General features: G+C 43.2%; 2 long non-coding RNA genes across 2 annotated transcripts in view; one reads left to right on the top strand and one right to left on the bottom strand.

Annotated features, from left to right (window-relative positions):
* The window catches only part of LOC133237507 (uncharacterized), a 498424-nt gene that overhangs the window by 338628 nt on the left and 139699 nt on the right, over nucleotides 1–20097 (top strand). The window lies entirely within an intron of this gene.
* Nucleotides 15872–20097, bottom strand: part of LOC133237501 (uncharacterized) — a 60089-nt gene continuing 55863 nt past the window's right edge. The window contains exon 3 of the long non-coding RNA XR_009733223.1: nucleotides 15872–16438. This is a non-coding gene — a long non-coding RNA (uncharacterized LOC133237501). The remainder of the gene's footprint in view (nucleotides 16439–20097) is intronic.

The following is a 20097-nucleotide window of genomic DNA, read 5'->3' as shown; positions in this document are numbered from 1 at the left end:
CCCCTTAGGCAGTTCACAGGGGGGCTGTTGGCTTCTGTCAGGGCCGGCAGGAGAGAGTCTCTGTTGCTTTGCATGTCTTTTAAGGAGCTCATCTGATTAGGTCATGCCCATTCAGGTAATTCTCCCTTTTCATTAACTAGAGGTTACTTGCTTAAGGACTTCAGCTACATTTGGAAAATGTCTTCATTTTTGCCATATATGAAACCCAATCATGGGCATAACATCTGGGGGTGGAGATCATGAAACTTTCTTAGAATTGTGCCTACAAGGTATGTTTTAAATTTTCTTAATAATTAATAAAATTATATGTAATATAAAGAAAATATATAATGAATTATATACAGAAAACCCTAAAGAGTCCACCAAAAAACTGTTAAAATTAATAAACAAGCTCAGTAGAGTTGAAAGATACCAAGTCAATATACAAAAATCAGTTGTATTTCAATACAGTAATAATGAACTATCAGAAAAAGACATTGAGAAAATAATACCATTTACCATTACATCAAAAAGAATTTTAAAAAGCAAGATTAAATTTAACCAAGGAGATGAAGAATCTGTACACTGAAAACTATCAGACACTGATGAAAGAAACTAAGACATAAATAAAATGGAAAAAATATTTTATGCCCTTAGGTTGGACAAATATTAGTTAAAATGTCCACACTACCCAAAGGGATCTACAGATTCAGTGCAATCCCCATCAAAATGCCAATGACATTTTTCACAGAAATAGAACAAACAATCCCTAAGTTTGTATAAAACCACAAAAGACCCCAAATAGCCAAGCATTCTTGAGAAAGAGCAAACAGAGGCACCATACTTCGTGATGTTAAAAAGAAATAAGACCCAAGCAGAGTTACTTGTGATAAGACCCTATAAAACCTATAAAAATCTTCCATTTTATACAACTCCTTGAAGCATCTTTCTATTTACTAGATAGGATGCTGCTCGATTCATGAATCTTTGAAAAAATTCAATTAGATCTTCAAATTTGCCCAGTTGAGTTTTTTAAACATTGATTTCAGACTATATTACAGACTTATAGTAATGAAAACAGTATGGTATTGGCATAAAAACAGACAAATAGCTCAATGGAACAGAATAGAGAGCCAAGAAATAAACCCATGTGTGTATAGTCAATGAATTAGGAACTAAGACTATATACAGTGCAGAGAGGATAGTCTCTTTAATAAATGGTATTGAGAAAACCAAAAGACACATGCAGAAGAATGAAACTAGACCACTGTCTTATACCATCTGCAAATCTGAAGTTGTTTATATTTCTCCCCGCAATCTTGATTCCAGCTTGAGATTCATCCAGCTCAGCATTTCACATGATTGTACTCTTCATATAAGTAAAATAAGCAGGGTAACAATATACAGCCTTGTCATACTCCCTTCCCAATTTTGAACCAGTCTGCTGTTCCATGTCCAGTTCTAACTATTGCTTCTTGACCTGCATACAGGCTTCTCAGGAGACAGATAAGGTGGTCTGGTATTCCAATCTCTTTAAGAATTTTCCACAGTTTGTAAGTGATTCACACAGTCAAAGGCTTTTGACTGTAGTCAATGAAGCAGAATTACATGTTTTTTTTGGAATTCCCTTGCTTTTTCCATGATCTGATGAATGTTGGCAATTTAATCTCTGGTTTCTATGCTGTTTCTAAGCCCAGTACATCTCGAAGCTCTCGGTTCACGTACTGCTGAAATCTAACTTGAAGGATTTTGAGCATAACCTTATTAGCATGTGAAATGAGTGCAACTGTATGGTAGTCTGGACATTCTTTGGCATTGCCCTTCTTTGGGATTGGAATGAACACTGAGTTTTTCCAGTCCTGTTGAGAGGGAAACAGGTAGGAAGGCAAGAGGAAATAAACTGCAAGTGGCAGATGTTTCTTTCCTTCTCCACATAAAATTAAAAGAAGCTTCTTTTAATTCTGTGTTGAGGACACCTGGTTCTGCCTTGAGCTAACCAATGCGTTTTTCTTATGGAAACGTTTTTCTTAAGCTATGGTAATGAAACTATGTACTTACTTTGGAATCTGACTCTTCAAAATGGTTCCACCTAAAACTAACTTTTTTCCTTTTCTCAAACCTTGGGCTGATAATGGCCCAACAAACCAGTATTCATGTCAACTGCTTTATTGTAGGGGATGACACACCTCGTGCCATCCTATCTCAAAAATGCATACTGTGGGAGAGGTGCTTGGTGAAACTCCCTCAGCCTTGAGGTGTCTCTCTTACCGGATTAATAGCTTGCAAACAGACATAAAACACCTTGCTAAAAACTAGCAAGAGGGCATTCTTTCTGCTTCTTCTGATGTCTACATCAGAAGCTTTCTCTCTCTTATACTTAAATAAAATCCTGTTACACAAAAAGCTCCAGTGGTCAAGACTGGTCTCTGTCCCCAGATCGAAATCCTCTCCTCTGGAGGTCCTGAATCCTGGCATAGCACACAGCTTGTGGCAGCAACTTTTCACTGTGGCCAGTGCTGAGTTTTCCATATTTTCTGGCATATTGAGCGTAGCACTTTAACAGCATCATCTTTTAGGATCTGAAATAGCTCAGCTGGCATTCCATCAGCTCCACTAGCTTTCTTCAGTGCTTCCTAAGGCCCACTTGACTTCACACTCCAGGATGTCTGGCTCTAGGTGAGTGATCACACCATCATGGTTATCCCAGTCACTAAATCTTTTTTATATAGTTCTTCTATGTACTCTTGCCACTTCTTAATATTTTCTGCTTTTGTTAGGTCCATACCATTTCTGTCCTTTATCATGCCCATCCTTGAATGAAATGATCCCTTGATATCTCCAATTTTCTTAAAGAGATCTCTAGTCTTTCCCATTCTATTGTTTTCCTCTATTTCTTTGCATTGTTCATTGAAGAAGGCCTTATCTCTCCTTGCTATTCTTTAGAACTCTACACTCAGTTGGGTTTATCTTTCTTTTCTTCCTTGCCTTAAGATTTCTTTTCTTTCCTCAGCCATTTATAAAGCATCCTCAGACAACCACCATGCCTTCTTGCATCTCTTTTTCTTTGGGATAGTTTTGGTTACCACTTCCTATACAATGTTATGAACCTCTGTCCATAGTTCTTCAGGCATTCTGTCTATCAAATCTAACCCCTTGAATCTATTCATCACCTCTACTGTATAATCATAAGGATTTGACTTAGGTCCTATCTGAATTGGAGAAGGCAATGGCAACCCACTCCAGTACTCTTGCCTGGAAAATCCCATGGATGGAGGACCCTGGTGGGCTGCAGTCCTTGGGGTCACTAAGAGTCGGACACGACTGAGTGACTTCACTTTCACTTTTCACTTTCATGCATTGGAGAATGAAATGGCAACCCACTCCAGTGTTCTTGCCTTGAGAATCCCAGGGATGGCGGAGCCTGGTGGGCTGCTGTCTATGGGGTTGCAGAGTCGGACACGACTGATGTGACTTAGCAGCAGCAGCACCAGCAGCAGCATATCTGAATGGCCTAGTGGTTTTCCCTACTTTCTTCAATTTGAGTCTGAATTTTGCAATAAGGAGCTCATGACCTGAGCTGCAGTCAGCTCCAGGTCAGATCTGCCAATGATACCACTCTAATGGCAGAAAGTAAAGAAGAACTAAAAAGCATCTTGACGTGGGTGAAAGAAGAGAGTGAAAAAGTTGGCTAGAAACTCAACATTCAAAAAACTAAGATCATGGCATCCAGTCCATCACTTCATGGCAAATAGATGGGGGAAAAGTAGAAACAGTGACAGATTTTATTTTCTTGGGCTCCAAAATCACTGCAGACAGTGACTGCAGCCATGAAATTAAAAGATGCTTGCTCCTTGGAAGAAAGGCTATGACAAACCTAGACAGCATAAACAAAAGCAGAGACATCACTTGGCTGACAAAAGTCCATTCAGTCAAATCTATCATTTTCCCAGTAATCATGTATGAATGTGAGAGCTGGACCACTGAGAGCATCAAAGAATTGATGCTTTTGAATTGTGATGCTGGAGAAGACTCTTGAGAATCCTTTGGACTGTAAGAATATTACACCAGTCAATCCTAAAGGAAATAAACCCTGAATATTCACTGGAAGGACTGATGCTGTAGCTGAAGTTCCAATTCTCTGACCACCTGATGTGAAGCGCCAACTCATTGGAGAAGACCCTAATGCTGGGAAAGACTGAAGGCAAAAGGAGAAGGGGGCGGCAGAGGATGAGATGGTTAGATAGCATCACCTACTCAACAGACACGAATCTGAGCAAAGACCAGGAGAAAGTGGAGAATCAAGGAGCCTGGTGCACTGCAATCCACGGGATCACAAAGAGTCAGACACAACTTAGCAACTGAACAACAATAAGTGTTATACCATACACAAAAGCAACTCAAAATTGAATAAGACTTGAACAAAAGACCTGAAACCATAAAACTCCTCTATTTTCTTCTAGGGGATAAGCTCTCTGACACTGGTCTTGGCAGTGATTTTTTGGATTTAACTCCAAAAACAAAGGCAACAAAAGCAAAAATGGACAAATGGGACCAAAATGGACAAATGGGACCACATCAAACTAAACAGCTTCCGCCCAGCAGAGGAAACCATCAGTAAAACGAAAAAGAGGCCTAGAGAGTGGGAGAAAGTGTTTATAAATCTAATATATGATAAAAGTTAATATGCAACATGTAAAGAACTCACACAAACTCAACAGCAAAAAAATACCCAAACCAAACTATTCAATCAAAAATAGGCAGAGGAAGTGAATAGCCATTTTTTTCTGAAGACATACAAATGGCCAACAGGTACATGAAAAGGTGCTCAACATCATTAATCACCAGGGAAATGCAAATCAAAACCACAAAAAGATATTACCTCACTCCTATTCAAATGGCTATTATAAAAAAGACAAGAGATAACAAATTTTAGTGAGGATGTCGAGAAAAGAGAACAAGAGTACTCTGTTGGTGGGAATGTAAATTGATACAGCCACTATGGAAAACTACCATATGATTTAGTAATCCCACTTGTGTGAAAAATGAAAATATCTTAAAAATAAGAAAGAGCAGCTTTGTAAAAGCAGTAGAACAATAGTGTCACATGACCCTTATTCTCACTCATCACTGTTGGTGTTAGCGAGCCCAGAAACCAGGAGAATGCACAGTCTTTGATGTCACTTCTAAGTCTTTTATGGAATGAAATGATTAACACCTGCGGCATGATGAAGCTGGTGGTGGATTTGCTTCCAGGAAAGCAAGGCTCCCGCAGTCTGTTGGTCAATGGTTTTGATGCTATTAGTGTGTTAGTCACTCAGTTGTATCCAACTCTTTTCAAGCCCTTGAACTCTAGCCTGCCAGGCTCTTCTGTCCACTGGATTCTCCAGGCAAGAATACTGGAGTGGGTGGCCATTCCCTTCTCCAGGGGACCTTTCTGACACAGGGATCAAACCTGGGTCTCCAGCATTACAGGTGGATTCTTTACCATCTGAGCCACCATGAAAGCCCACGATGCTATTAGGGGGGCTTCCAATTAGAGCTCCAGGGGACTGTCTTTGTGCTCATCTTGTCAACATTTTAGCAATAACTTTGATGTTTATTCCATTTTCTGACAAAACAGAGCTGGGAAGAAGAGATAAAGTGATAGACAACAGAGTGAAGATTTAGAGTTATCTTGGGAGTCAGGAATGTCAAGTTAACACTAAAAAAGATGAATCTGCACAACTCAGTGAAGGTCAGGCTTTACACAGACATCTTCCATGTCACTTCTAAATTATGAGGGTGGGACGACTTGAAAGAAATCCTGTGATAAAAGAGGCCCAATGATCTCAGTCAGTGCCAGACCCAATGTCAACCAAGAGTCTGACATGGCAGCTAAACAGATGAGTCCAACCTGGGTTTGCAGCAACTCTTTCTGCATGGCCCTCTCCATGGACCACCACATCTGGGTGTTACACGTGAGAGCCTCTTCACTGGGCTCGCATTGCCCAGCCTCCCCTTCCCCTCCTTTCTGGTTGCACAGCCAGCTCTATTATCATATGTGAGGGGACCACTTCCACATCCCGACACCCTAGCCATCACCAACTCCTCATTGCCTACCAAGTCATGCAGAAAACTTTGGCCTGGAAGGCAAGTGCTCAGTGTTTTGGGCAACTCCTCTTTCCGGCCTCCTTCTCCCCACTCTCTCCTCCGTGTTTCAACCGAACTTGAGATCTTATCATTTTCTGAGGACATTCCAACTTCTCCCGCCCCCTCGCAGGCTGCCGTCTCCCTCCACAGTCTTCCAGCTGCACCTGTTGAAAGTCCCAGCCTTTCCTGCACCTCACCTTACCTCTTCTACTCAACCCTCAATCTCCCACTCGGAAAACTCCATGTTTTTGCTCTCCTTTTTAGGATATGTACTCCTATCATGCCTGATGTGTGAGTGTTGGGATTTCTGGGTGGGGCTCTCAAGTGCATCTGATGGAATGAGGCATGGCATCCCATGAAAGTCTGTATTAGGCTTCTCCTCCCTGCTCCTCCTCACCAGGTCTAGGCTGAGAAATCTCTGCATAAAGAATAATAGCAGAATGAGAATAAAGTGCCAGGATTAAATGTGAACCAATGCTTCTGTTCTACAAAGTAGAACCCACTAGGAAAATTCAGTAGTAGGCAGATTTGGTTCAAGGTCAAAGTGGGACACTTGCTCTTCCCATTTATACCTCAGTGCAGAGAGAAAGGCAGATGGACAGAGAGAGAGATGGAGTGGCTCAAAAGGGCAGAATCCACTTACCCGAGTGAACACAACATAGAAACGGTGGATGGCTGGCCTGTCACTTGCCATGGGTAAGACAGACTGGGCACCATGAATGGGTGGTATCTTTTAAGTCTCAGCCACCTGGTTCTCTGGAAAAACAGGACCCAGTGACTAACCTGGGATCTACCCAACCATAGGCACAACTTTCCCCTTAGAGGGAGACAGGGATAGCACAGAAAAGAAGCTTGCAGAAAGGTGCAGAATCTTTCTATTCCCAACTGGAAACTACTGGAAGGCTGAGCTCTCGTCTTACACAATTATGAATGACCTCTTTATAATAAGCAAAAACCTGACACATGCTACTCAGTAATTTTGTAGAAATGAATTTGTGACTTACATTTTAAAACTGGCTTTGACAAGCTTGAGTCAGCCAAGGGTATGATATACAGAATGGGGAGAAGTAGTCCGAAAAACGTATAAGCAAGATTCAAATCATTTCTAGGGGTGAGAGGGTCTTTTTCTGAATTACAGAAATAAGACCAAACAAGGTCAAATGATTATGGGACTCTACAGGGACCCTACAGCTTAAAGGCTTTAACAACATGAAGAAGACGCTTCCAGCAATCAGACCTTTGAATAGAGGAAAGGCTGCCTTGAGAGGCTGCCTGCAATTAGAGCAATACAAAGAAGATTCTGGTTCTAAGTCAGGAATTACACTCAGCTTCCCAATCTGAGTCTAAGAAACTAACTTCATGTGGGATTTGAGAGGGAGATAAGAGAATGATTCGGCCAAATATTTGAAAAGCAGATTTATATTCTTAAAGTCTCATAAAAAAAAAATCCTATTTCTTTTCTCTTTATCCACCCTGCAGAAAATGTGTTTCAAAGACACTCACACCCCCATGTGTTTAATTATGCTGTATTGTCACTGGGTCTTTGGAGTCAAATATAATCAGTCTCTGGGAATATTGGGGTTTTGCATTATTATGTCATGAAGTCATTTATATCAAGGCTCAAATGAATTAAAATATACATACTTTTTCTCTAAAAGTTCAAGGTTACCTATGACTTTGAAATTGGTAATTAGCTTTATTTATAGGGACACAGCTGGCATTTGACTGAAAAAAAAATGCTGCAACAGGTTTGGCTGTGCACGTCAGTTAAAGAACAGACATTATTTCAATTTTATTTTTTTCCTAACAAAGGATTTGTTGCAAAATTAACAAATCTAAAGCAGTTCAGGGCACAAATGATAGCCTGTATACGTGTAAATATATGAACTAATAAAAGCTACCGTCTGAAGCTCAAGAGAAAGCCAGTATTTGTAATTTTACAATTGGGTGAGCGCTAGTTTAATTAATGTGATGAACTTGTGAATTTAGTCAATTTAATTATAGAGGAAATAACTGCATTTTGTTTATTGCTTATTTGGTGTGATTAAAAATTTACTGGAGAAAAATCATCCATGAAAGGTATTTTAACATTTTTCTGAGTGCCTCAGTGACATTTGGTGCAAAACAAAAAACAATGAACCATTTCTTGTATGTAATATTGAGTTATGTTTCTTCATCACAAGCCGAGCTAGATTTGGTCAGAATCAGCCTGTTGTAAATCAGCAGCTGCTCTCATGATTCATCAGAACAAAACAAACTGTGCAAAGATTGTTTATTAAATTGAGTCCCTTCTTTATTAGGCATTTGCTGCAATTTTATTTTATAGTCTCATTTCATTCTAATGCTGTCTCTGTCATAAAATGTCAATGATTTCTCTTAGTATTTCATATTAATTTGTCAAACCAAGCTCACATAATGCCATAAACCTGTCCTGCCAAGATGTGGTGGGGGATGGGGAAGTCAACTCAACATACCAATACCATGGGCCAAGGATCAAGTTCGATTCCTAAAAGAGTTTATTGGGTACCTTCTAGCGCCTTCTATGTGACAGGCACCATACCAGGCTAGTGATTCTGAGTAAACAGCACAGACCAGGCTCCTGGCTTTGGGAACTCACAGTCTGATGGTGGAGACATTCATGTGAAGAAGCCATGGTGTTACGAAGCAGAGTAGCCATGGAGAGAAAGAGGAGGAACACCAGGATCACCAGCCTGCCCACCCGAGAAAAAGCACAGCACTGAGGTGTCTTTCCAGAGACTTCTAGACCTGAGGGTTCTTTACCAGATTTAACTAAATTAAGAGGAACACAATACATTTAGATCTGCTTTGTTTTGAAATGTGAAATAACATATGTGATAGTTAATTTTATGCATCAACTGAGCCATGGTATGACTAGATAATATTAAGTACTATTCTGAATGTGTCTGTGAGAGTGTTTCTGGGTGGGATTCCAATTTGAATGAGTAGAAGTAAAGCAGATTGCCCTCCCCAGTGTGGGTGGGTCTCATCCAATCAGATTAAGGCCTGGAAGAGAACATCTCCATCTCTCTCTGAGCTGACACTGGTCTTCTGTCTTTGGATTCAGATGTGGACTGAAAGTTACACCATCAGCTCTCCTCCTTCAGGCTTGGACTGGAACTACTTAGCTTCCATAATCATATAAGCCAATTCTTTATAATAAACCTCTTTACACATATATCCTGTTGGCTCTATTTCTCAGGGAAATCAATACACCATAACATAGTCAACTATGAATATCCCTTAGTTTGCTGTAAAAATGGTGTAACTCTGCCTCCTTGGAGGGCTTTGCAACTCAAACAAGTTGAACTGATATCCTTTCTTTGACCTAATCTGGGCATATGTGTTAAGTGAAATGTGTCAAATTTTCCCGCTAAGTGAGGACTAATCCATTTCACTCCCAGAGACTCCAAAGCATTCTCCTGTGACTTCCAGCTTCAGAAATGAACAATGTCATCAGAAGAAGACAGAACTGAGGTGGCCTCTAGGACAATGATTTGGAAATGGGATGCTCAGACCACTCAGGGCCCTGTTAAGAGGGTGGATTCTGGGGACCCTTCTGATACCTTTGGGAAACCCTATAGGGGTGACTGAACTTAGGGATCTCCCTGTGGTTGGAGCACAGTTCAGCAAGAAGATTCCTGGACATGTCCTGACATTCATTTTCATCACTACCTTTTACAATTAATTCTAGAAACATATGTTTTCTAAATGCATCATTATTTCATTTTGCATAATCTTTTAAAAAGAACTTTCTCTAGTTTCTGCCACTTCCAATCAATCTTAGCTTTTGCAGCCCTGTCAGTTCTCATGGACACCTAACACTTCCTGCTTTCTGCCATGGAATAGTTTTGGGATAGAGATTATTTCCTTTCTTCCTTCTCAGCCCCTACTCTAGGCCTTTTCTGTTTAACTTAAAAACAAAAAACAGAAACTGGTCAAATCTGTATTTTTAGAAAATCTTTTCCTAATTGTATTAGGGCCATAGTTGTTAACCTGGTGACAGAAGAAATTCCTGATTGATTCAATGTGCTATGTCCAGATGTTCTGGCAATAAAATCGTGCCCTTGAAGTGAGAGCCTGGCCCCAGACGGGGTCCTGTGGGAAACCCCTCAATGTGGGAACAACACTGTTTCAGGCTTGGGGGAAGTCCCATGCAATAGAGTCTTTTATGACCCCCCCAACTCACTGTCCTTGCCTCCTGGGACAAGCATCCCCGCCTCAGACTGGAGGGGAGAAGGCAGTTTGCAGACTGAGATGTTTAAGCCTTACTATCCAAATGCCCCAGTGAAATGCATGAATGGGTTGACATGACGTTATTACATAAGGTTCACAGCTTAACTTGCTGAGTCTCCTCCTTTTGCTGCTGCTGCTGCTGTTGCTTCAGTCGTGTCCTCCTTTTGGCTTCAACCCAAATGCTCATCAGCTGCTGCTAAGTCACTTCAGTTGTGTCCAACTCTGTGTGACCCCATAGACGGCAGCCCACCAGGCTCCCCCATCCCTGGGATTCTCCAGGCAAGAACACTGGAGTGGGTTGCCATTTCATTCTCCAATGCATGAAAGTGAAAAGTGAAAGTGAAGTTGCTCAGTCGTGTCCGACTCTTCGCGACCCCATGGACTGCAGCCCACCAGGCTCCTCCATCCATGGGATTCTCAGCTAATGAATGGCTAAACAAAATATGATATATCCATACAATGAGATATATTTGGTCAGAAAAAGGAATTGATGCAGCTGAAAACATTACAATAAATGAAAAAAGCCAGTCACAAAATGTACTCAAAGGGCCCTGCAGAACAAAATCAACAGAGCAACTCTGCAGTGAGGAATCTGGGGAGAGAAACTCTGAAATACAACTCAGCAATCTGGTTCTGGGATTCAGTCTTGAAATTTACTAGCTTGATGGCCTTAGTCAATATTCAAATTTTTCTAAACTTGAATTTTTTCATCAGTAAAATTAGGATAATAGTGTCATCATTTGTGAGGACTAAATGAGACTGTGTGTTCAGTGCTATGGTAGTTTATTACAGAAATGGGCCCCCAATTACGTCTTCCTGTTTCTCCACCCTTGGTGCTATCCTCCCACATTGATTCTGGGATTAGCCATGTGACTTGCTTTGACTGATAGCACATTAGCAAAGATAATTTGAGCAGAGGGGCATATCATGCATTGGGACTTGCCTGTTATAACACACAAGCCTACCATGTGAAGATGCCTAAGCTAGCTTGCTGGAGACATGTGGTTCAGCTGTCAGCCAGCCCAACCACCAGCCATCCGAGTGAAGCCATCTCACACCACCCAGTTGACTGCCAGATGACCGCAGCCATACAAGAGATTTCAGATGCAGAACAATCAGCCAGCTGAACCCAACCCAAATTATTGACCTACATGTCAAAGACCACTAGAAACACACTTGTAGTTAGGCAAAGTTACCTTTATTTTGAGCGCTATAGCAAGAGATAATGTATACCAGAGGAAATAGGAAGGGGAAGCAATAGGAGCTTATTATAGGATTTGGGTGTCTGCTTGGTGATTGGGTGTCTGCTGGGTGATTTCATAAAACATTTAGGGAAGTTGGAGCCAGTTTTTGATTGGGTGCTTTCAGAAAATAGGGCCAGCTTTGTGACTGGTTCTCTTGATAATTTTTATCTGAGGCAGGAGGATTAAAGTAGGACTACAGTTGTCAGTGGTAATTCATTATCTGTTAGAAGAAGGAGATATTTAATTACTTTTGAGTTGCAGAATGTCCTTGTCTCTGTATAGTTTCAGGCATGTTCACAAAATAGTCTTGTTCTATATTATTGCATCATGGTCAAAGAATGGCCTTGTCTGAGTATTGTTTAAATGCTGCGAAAATTATTTATATACATTCAGGCACACCACAGCTTCCAGCTGCAAGCTGTTGGGGCCACTTTTTGCTTTTCTTATACAGAATCAGGGGCAAATAGTTGTGTTAAGCCTCTAAGTTGTGAGATGGTTTTAAACCCAGAGATATACAAGTAATAAGAATGCTTCGTAATGCATAAGGTGCATATAACCCCAGATTCCTTCTAGGGTAGAAGACTCTGACTTCATGGGATTCAAGTGGAGGAAGTAAGCAGAATGTGAGGGAGTTAACCAGGATGACCTGAGGACAAGGGACAGTGGGGACCTCAGAGACCCAAGGTGGCCATGTACACGTAGCAGACGGGGCTGGTTGAACCATCTCCTGTTTGAGGCTGGCACTGACTCTTTCATATGCTGCTCCCAGTTACAGACCATGATGTTCATCTTTCCCAGGGTCCACTCCTGGCTGGAGGGGCAGCAGGGCAAGGGCAGGTATCCCAGGACCCTTTCTCAGCTAACATCTCTCACAGGCAATGAAAGCTGCTGATGGTCTGTGCACGAACTATCTATTCTGTTCACTGACCTTTCTGTGGGTTCAGCCATCATAAACAATGTCGGAACCTGCTTTATTTTTGGTAGAAAGATATACCTGCCTTTGCTCTGAGTACAGAAGGTACTGACCCATTTCAGGGAGGTGTGACAGAGGAGTCATAATTCTCAGTTATTGTTTCACCTCTTGAATGACCAATAACCCAGGTGAACTCTTCTGCTTTTTGACCAGGTACTTTTAGCTTAATTTACTGCTGGTCAGGCTCTGGTTGTAAATCTCCTGAGGACAGGACATGCTTCTTGCAGTTACTTCTCTAGCCAAAACCTTCAGTGAAGTTCAAGGGAGAAAGGAGGACAGTAAATCTTATTTTTCCCTTACAAATTCTCTATAGGCTATTCCCTACTGACAGCTTAAAAATCAACTCAAACTTAACCATCTTCTGGGAAGTATTCTTTCACTCAGCTACAGGAATGTGTTTTTCCATTCACCCTCAAAGCCAGAGGCAGCCACTTTATCTATGAGAGTCTGTCACAGTTGGTACAGAGATATTCAGATGACTGAAAAGTAGCCATTCTTCCTGACTTCAAGAAAAAAGGAAAGTACCCAGGTGGTGTGTGTGGTAAAGAACCTGCTTGCCAATGCAGGAGACCTAAGAGTCATGGATTCAATCCCTGGGTCACGAAGACCCCCTGGAGAAGGAAATGGCAACCCACTCCAGTATTCTTGCCTGGGAAAGCCCATGGACAGAAGAGCCTGGTGGGCTGCAGTCCATGTGGTTACAAAGGGTCGGACACAACTGAAGTGACACAGCTCACACAAATCACCAGTGGGAACACTGGATGTCTATGTTGGTTCAGTAGGTTCTTGAAAGAACTTGAGGATCCCTTTCTTCATTTGAAGCTGTTGCATTGTATTTTATATGAAAATTTGTCATTCAAACCACAGGGAACTTTTGAATTTCAATGGATCCTCCTTTCCTTCCTTCTTACTGTATCAAACCAGTGACGAGCCGAACATTGGCTAATTGCAGAGCCGGAGTGTCAACTCAACCACAAAAACTGAGATCATCCACTCTTGGCTGTGCAGTTTGTCCAACAATGGCAAAATGTCAGTGGCAATGTTAAGACAGGAGAAGATCCCATATTTTGGAGCCACCGTCACTCAGCAATGATTCCACCCTCTTCCACCCATGATAAAAATCCACTGGCCAAATTCCTGACTCTGTACCCCTCTGGCCATCACTAATGGTTTTGTATCTGAGTGCCATGGTTTATAAAATGTGCTTCCACCCATCTCACAGGATTGCTAGGAATATAAAATGATAAGCACAGGCTCTGTGAAATGTTATAAATTTAATCTGTTATTCCATGAAATCTCACCATAATTCTATCACAGTAGGACTGATGGCAACAGCTAACATACATGCTTCCCACAAATAACAGGAATAGCTTGTGAGCGCCTCAAGGATAAGAATCATTCCACTCATCTGATTATCCACTGTGATCCACATCCCCTGAGGAAACATCTCTAGGATAGGCTTTGAATAGGCAGATGGAACACTGAATGAGTGGATGGATGAGTGGGTGGGTGGGTGGAAGATGAATAGATGTGATGGATTATTGAATAGATGCATGCAGGGCCAAGATGATACACAACAACATGGGCATTTGGGTTGTCAAAACATTAAAATCCTTCCACTTTGGCTGGTAAATATGTCTCCCTGAGCTCTTCAAGTGCTCCCTGTTGTCCTGATTGCCTTGATGCTGCTCCTCCCACAAAGGCCCCAGTCCTTTCCACAACAGCAATTGTAGGGTTATCATCTGGCACAGAATTTCATGCTGATAGGAAATCGAAGTGGTTGATGCCAGAGCCCTCAGTTAATTGTGAAACAGTTCGATCGTCCCTCTTGCTTGGATGGATAATCATTTCATTACTGGGCTAGTTTTAAGCTCCAGGACAAGGTTCTTAATAAATCCCATGAATGAGATTTTAATTTGTTGTCAGTATTTCCTAGTTCATAGAATTAAAGTCCATCATAACCTGAGGTCCTTTAAGATTTGAAATTTTGTTGTTGAGTTCCTTTTCTTCACCACACTCCAAAATTTCCAAATAATGATTTGCTACATGTGGGGTGGGACTTTTCCTCAAGTAGTTATTTATTATATTAACTCACTGTCTTAATAGCATGGGTTTGGGGAATTCCTTAGTATTTTCTTTCCCCCCTAGCTTTGCTGCTGCTGCTGCTGCTAAGTCGCTTCAGTCGTGTCCGACTCTGTGCGACCCCATAGATGGCAGCCCACCGGGCTCCCCCATCCCTGGGATTCTCCAGGCAAGAACACTGGAGTGGGTTGCCATTTCCTTCTCCAATGCATGAAAGTGAAAAGTGAAAGTGAAGTCACTCAGTCACGTCCAACTCTTAGCGACCCCATGGACTGCAGGCTACCAGGCCCCTCCATCCATGGGATATGCCAGGCAGGAGTACTTATGCTTAATAGTGCTTATATTGTACTGGAGTACTGGAGTGGGGTGCCATTGCCTTCTCCTCCCTGCTAGCTTTATTGAGATATAATTGACATATACCTTTGTACAAGTTTAAGGTATACAATGTGATGACTTGATACATGCATATATTGCAAATGATTGCCACAATAAGGTTAGTTAGCACCGCCACCATCTCACACGATTACCTTTTATGTGTGCTGTGAGAATATTTAAGATCTATCAGCAACTTTCAAGTATGTAACATAGCATTGTTACTATGGTTACCATGCTAGTACATGAGAGCCCCAAGACTTACTCATCTTCTAACTGGAAGCTTATATCTTTTGACCATCTCCCATTCTCTCCCACCCCACCTCTGGCAACCACCATTTTACTCTCTGTCCCCATGTAAATTACTTTCTTGATAGCATGGGTTTGGAGGATTTCTATTCCAGTAGTTACTTATTATATTAACTCACTTTCTTAATAGCATAGGTTTTGGGGGGAAATGCTTCCTAATTATCATGACCATTGGATCCCTCTAGAATAGTCCTTCATTAAATTCTAGAAGAACTTGTGGCAACTGTACACTGACCTCACCAGGCAGAGCTCACATCACATTTTGAAAGAAGAGATGGTCTCACGCAGGCCATGGTCCAGCCTCATGCTGGTGTCTTGTTATGTGGCTTTAAGTCCCCCGTGGCCTTCAGCTCCTCCACCGGGGACTGCCGCTTGGAATTCTGGGATGGCTGCCCTCCCCCTACACTATGTCTATCACACATGGCTTTGGTGGGGTGGAGCCCCCCGACCCCACTTCACTCAGTTCCCTGCAACAGTCTTTGGGCAGTAATACTCCACACCTCCCCCACCCCTGCCCCATACACACACACATACACTTCCCAGTGATGAGTAATAATCTCCAGAAGCAAAACAGTATAGCAACAGACAGCGGGGATAGTGTTTCCCCTGGGTCTCTTCATCACTGTGCTGAGCACCAGCTGAGCCCTTTGGCCCACTCTTCTCTGTCCAGACCATGCCCAGGGCACAAAGGGGCTCCTTCTCATCCCTTTTCAAACAGCTAAGAGCCCTTATCAAATAACTAAGAGATTTAGTTTACAAGTCTGGGGCAGGGCCTTGAAAAATAGGTTCTTTCCCTTAGGCCAGAGTGCAGCTCTTAGGAAGGTGACCCCTCTCCCCCTCCCATCTTCCTCAAGAACTCAGAAGCAGAAGGCTCACCCTTAGAGTACTGGTCTCAAGGTTGCAGGGCAGAAAAAGAACTCTCTCAGCCCCAGTTTATCTTTGCCTGCTGCGTGCCGCTTTCTTAAACGTGAAGGATGCATCAACCACTATTTGGAAAAGTTTGTCTCAAAGGGAAGTTGATCTCAGAAACATAACATTTAGCATCCAGAATGTGCACTTCACAGCTGGGCCAGGCAATGAAATGGATCAGCCGCGTCTGCATTTTGAGAAGAGAAAAACAGAGTGTCATCTTTCAACAGAGAGGATATGGAAGGATATTTTATAATTAGCTCCACTCCTCTGACACAAAGAATCAAAGAAGTGGAGCAGCCCAGTTCCCTCCATCCGAGCATCAGGAAAGTAGCCTTGTGCTAACATGGGGAGAGCCACCTTCAATAGTATCTGCCAGATTTTAAGAGGAGATTTTCTTCTTTCAACATCATTCTCCTCTCTCCTACTGCTGGAGAACTGGCTGACTTTCCCCTTCAAATGTAGCATTTTTTTGACAAAGTATCACAACTATAGTAACACGTTAGAAGAAATAAATAACACAGAGAGGAAAGGCTTCCCTGTTTGCTGAATGCACCAACTGCACAGGTCTCCAGGGTTACAAGGCTGATTTGCATCACACTCCTGCTCTCCTCCATCACCCATCCCTCCCTGCTTCCCAGAGACCCTGTGAGACAAAGTCTCCATCCTAGCAGATGGCATTTGCACATTTCCACCCAGGACTCTCCCCTCTGCCCCATCCCCCATCCAGCTCTCGCTGCCAGCACCTGCTTTGATGCATTCATGTGTTTCCAGGCAGCTCATGCCCAGCGAACTGAAGCTTTGAGCCGTGACCTCATCAGGAAGGACTTGCAGCCTGTCTCCCAGCCAGGCTGCCGTCATCTGGGAATAGGAACTGTGTTGGCTGCAGATGTTCACCTGACCCTCCTGTGCAAAAGCTGAGGATCTGGGGGAAGGGAGATAGTCCTACGAGTCTGAGTAGAGGGTCTCATTACTGATGCTCAGAGCTTTTCTCATTAATAGATAGCTTCTATAATCATAACATGTATAGATTTCCAAAAGAAAGAAATGAGCCTCACTTCCTCCTCACTTACAAGCTGGGCAGAGAGGAACAGAGGAACAAGAGCCTCTTCCTTTGTCTAGGCACTGTGGTTCATAAAGCACTTGGTGAGAGTCAGGTCTGCTCACAAAAACAGAAATCCTTCTAGGTCTTTGAAAAGAAGAATTTAATACAGGGAATCAGTTGGTGAAGCTACAGGAGTACAGAGAAATTCAACAGAAAACAGGAGAAAAGCAGAGATTAGCCACAGCAGGAAGCCACAAACATGCCAAGGCCCGTGAGACAGTTGAGAGCAGAGGGTGTAAACAGGGGCTAAAAACCAGATCTCCTGCAGATGCTGAAACTGTGAGATGGCCTCGTGGGAGCTGGGACCAAAAGGGAGGGGCTGCCTAGCAGAAATTGGAGCCCCGAAGGGAACACAGCCACTGCTGAGATTCGAGAGCAGAGAGAGAGGGAGGAGGACAAAAGCAGTAGGGAATTTCCTCCCCTCCCTTCAGTTTTCGGCCAGGCCTCCCTCGGCAAGCCCACCAGCGGCCACTGGTAACGAAGCCCATGAAATGCAGTTCCCTATGATCAAAATAGGAGCAGAGGAAAAGCTGGGGTGGATTTGAGGCATATTTGGCGCCCAGTCTTTCCTTTTTCACAGACTGAAAGCCTTGGAAGTTACAGTGTTGACAGTCTAGTTACAGAGTTGGAAGACTAAGATGAAGACCAAGAGGTTAGATGGTGATCCCATAGTAAACACCAGTGTAGCCCTTCTGACACCATCACACCCTTGGAAGAGAGACAGGAGACAGTGGGGCCCCAGGCTGAGCTGCTGGAGCTTGTCTCCTGCAGACACCTCAAGGGAAAGATAAAGGCAGGAGCAAAGAGGAGCTGAGCTCTGCTTGAGTGAAGAGATAAGACGAGCACATTTTTCATTCTTGTGTTGAAGGACATCTCCCCAACTAAACATGAGCCAAAAAAAAAAAAAAAAGTTCCTCAAAGGTCAAAAAAGGGGGAGGGCATTAGCCCATAATATGTCCTGCCAACCTCCCAGACACTCTTGTGCTGGAATCCATCTTGGCTAAAAGATGTATGCCCACATTGGGAGGGCTCTGAGTCAGACCAAGTGTTAGTTGCTCAGTTGTGTCTGCCTCTCTGCAACCTCATGGCTTTCCCTCTGTCCATGGGATTCTCCAGGCAAGAAGATGGAGTGGGCAGCCATTCTCTTCTCCAGGGTATCTTCTCAACCCAGGGATCGAACCCAGGTGTCCTGCATTGCAGGCAGATACGGACACAAAGCAAGATGAAGCAAGATGATTGGCTAGAGGGAATCTGGAAAACGGTCCCCATATAAACAGTTTAAGCCACCCCCCAAAGCTCATGACTGCTGTCTCTTTCCACACATACTTTTTTTTTTTTTTTCAAATAAATGCTTTAGTTGTTTTGCTTTAGTTGTTTGCTTCTCTTTGCTGAATTCTTTCTTTAAAGAAGACAAGGACCAAGGTCCTGTTTCAAGACCACTGGCCCTTGTAGTCCAGGAGTTAAGATTCCTGGTTTTCACTAGGCAGCCTGGGTTTGATACCCAGTCAGGGAACTAAGATCCTGCTTCAAGCAGCCTTACCCAGTGGCACCCCCACCAAGATTAGAAGGAGGAACAAGAATACGCTCCAAGGTGGGGATGAAAGAAGATACTAAAATGACTTTGGCAGGCTGAAGGCTGAGAGGGTCATAAGTAGAGTTTGCTCAGGCTGGACTCCTAAGGATGGATGGGTTCTGGGGCCTATGAGACGGTGTCCTAGACAGCTGCAGAAATTTAAACTTTCAAATTCCATTAGAGGGTCTGGGCTAGAGGCAGTCCATGTTACAGCCAAGGGAGGAAAATTAGATGGGGGCCTCTAGCTGTGTGAAGGTGATTTTTTAACCATATCATGGGCTTGCATTCAACAATCTACTTGTTATCTGAGCCCCCTTTGCACTATAACGAAATTGTCTTCCCACTTTGTGAGGCTGGTGGTGGTTGTGCTGTTGTGAGCTGGGCTAACCTACTGGATATGAGTCCACCACAGCCTACAGTCCTGGCTGTGGACCTTATTTAAACGTTCAGGTCTCTCCTGGAAGATGGGGCTGCTGACGTTCGCCTCACAGAGCTGTTGTAAGGACTACGTGAGACGACAAACTTGGGAACGAAACACGCAGCACAGAGCCTGGCTCCTAGAGAGAGCTCCAACAATGGAGGCAATGGTCTGTGGGCAGGAGAACACTCACAGCCTTGTCAGGACGACCAGCCCACAGGCCCCTGGGGGGTCAGTGAGGTCACAGCAAAGAACAGGCTCCTTGCATTACCCTTTCAGCTGGGTGCAGACGGCAAATTGCCTTCCCAGCCTGTGGCTCCTTAGTCACAAAAAAAACAAATCACAGCCTGTCAAGACAGTCCCAGAAGCAAATGAGATCAGAAGAATATATGTTTTCTGGCAAAATTTACTGCCTTCAGATGCCCTTGGAAATCCTGTTAAGTTGAAAAATAGAAAGTGAAAGACCCTCATAGAGACAGGGGGTACCCAGAAGTACCTTCTCACTGTCCAGGAATCTAGGTTGGGTGCCCTGGGGTTTGGGTGGGGTGAAGGAGCGGTCAGCATGCCTGTAGTAAAGGACGGATCTCTCCAAACATCATGGGTGCCCATCTGTCCTCTGTGGGCAGCAGAGATGCTGGGAGGGCCTCGCTGGACTGGAACACAGGGAGGGCAGAGTTGGCTAAGGGAGCAGGTTTACTAGCGGCTACCATGGGGTTCAGATGGTAAAGGATCTGCCAGCAATGCAGGAGA

This window comes from Bos javanicus, chromosome 24 (genome assembly GCF_032452875.1).
Source record: "Bos javanicus breed banteng chromosome 24, ARS-OSU_banteng_1.0, whole genome shotgun sequence".
NCBI classification, from domain to species: domain Eukaryota; kingdom Metazoa; phylum Chordata; class Mammalia; order Artiodactyla; family Bovidae; genus Bos; species Bos javanicus.
The sequence above is the reverse complement of the archived record's forward strand: the minus strand, read 5'-3'. Positions and strand labels throughout refer to the sequence as shown.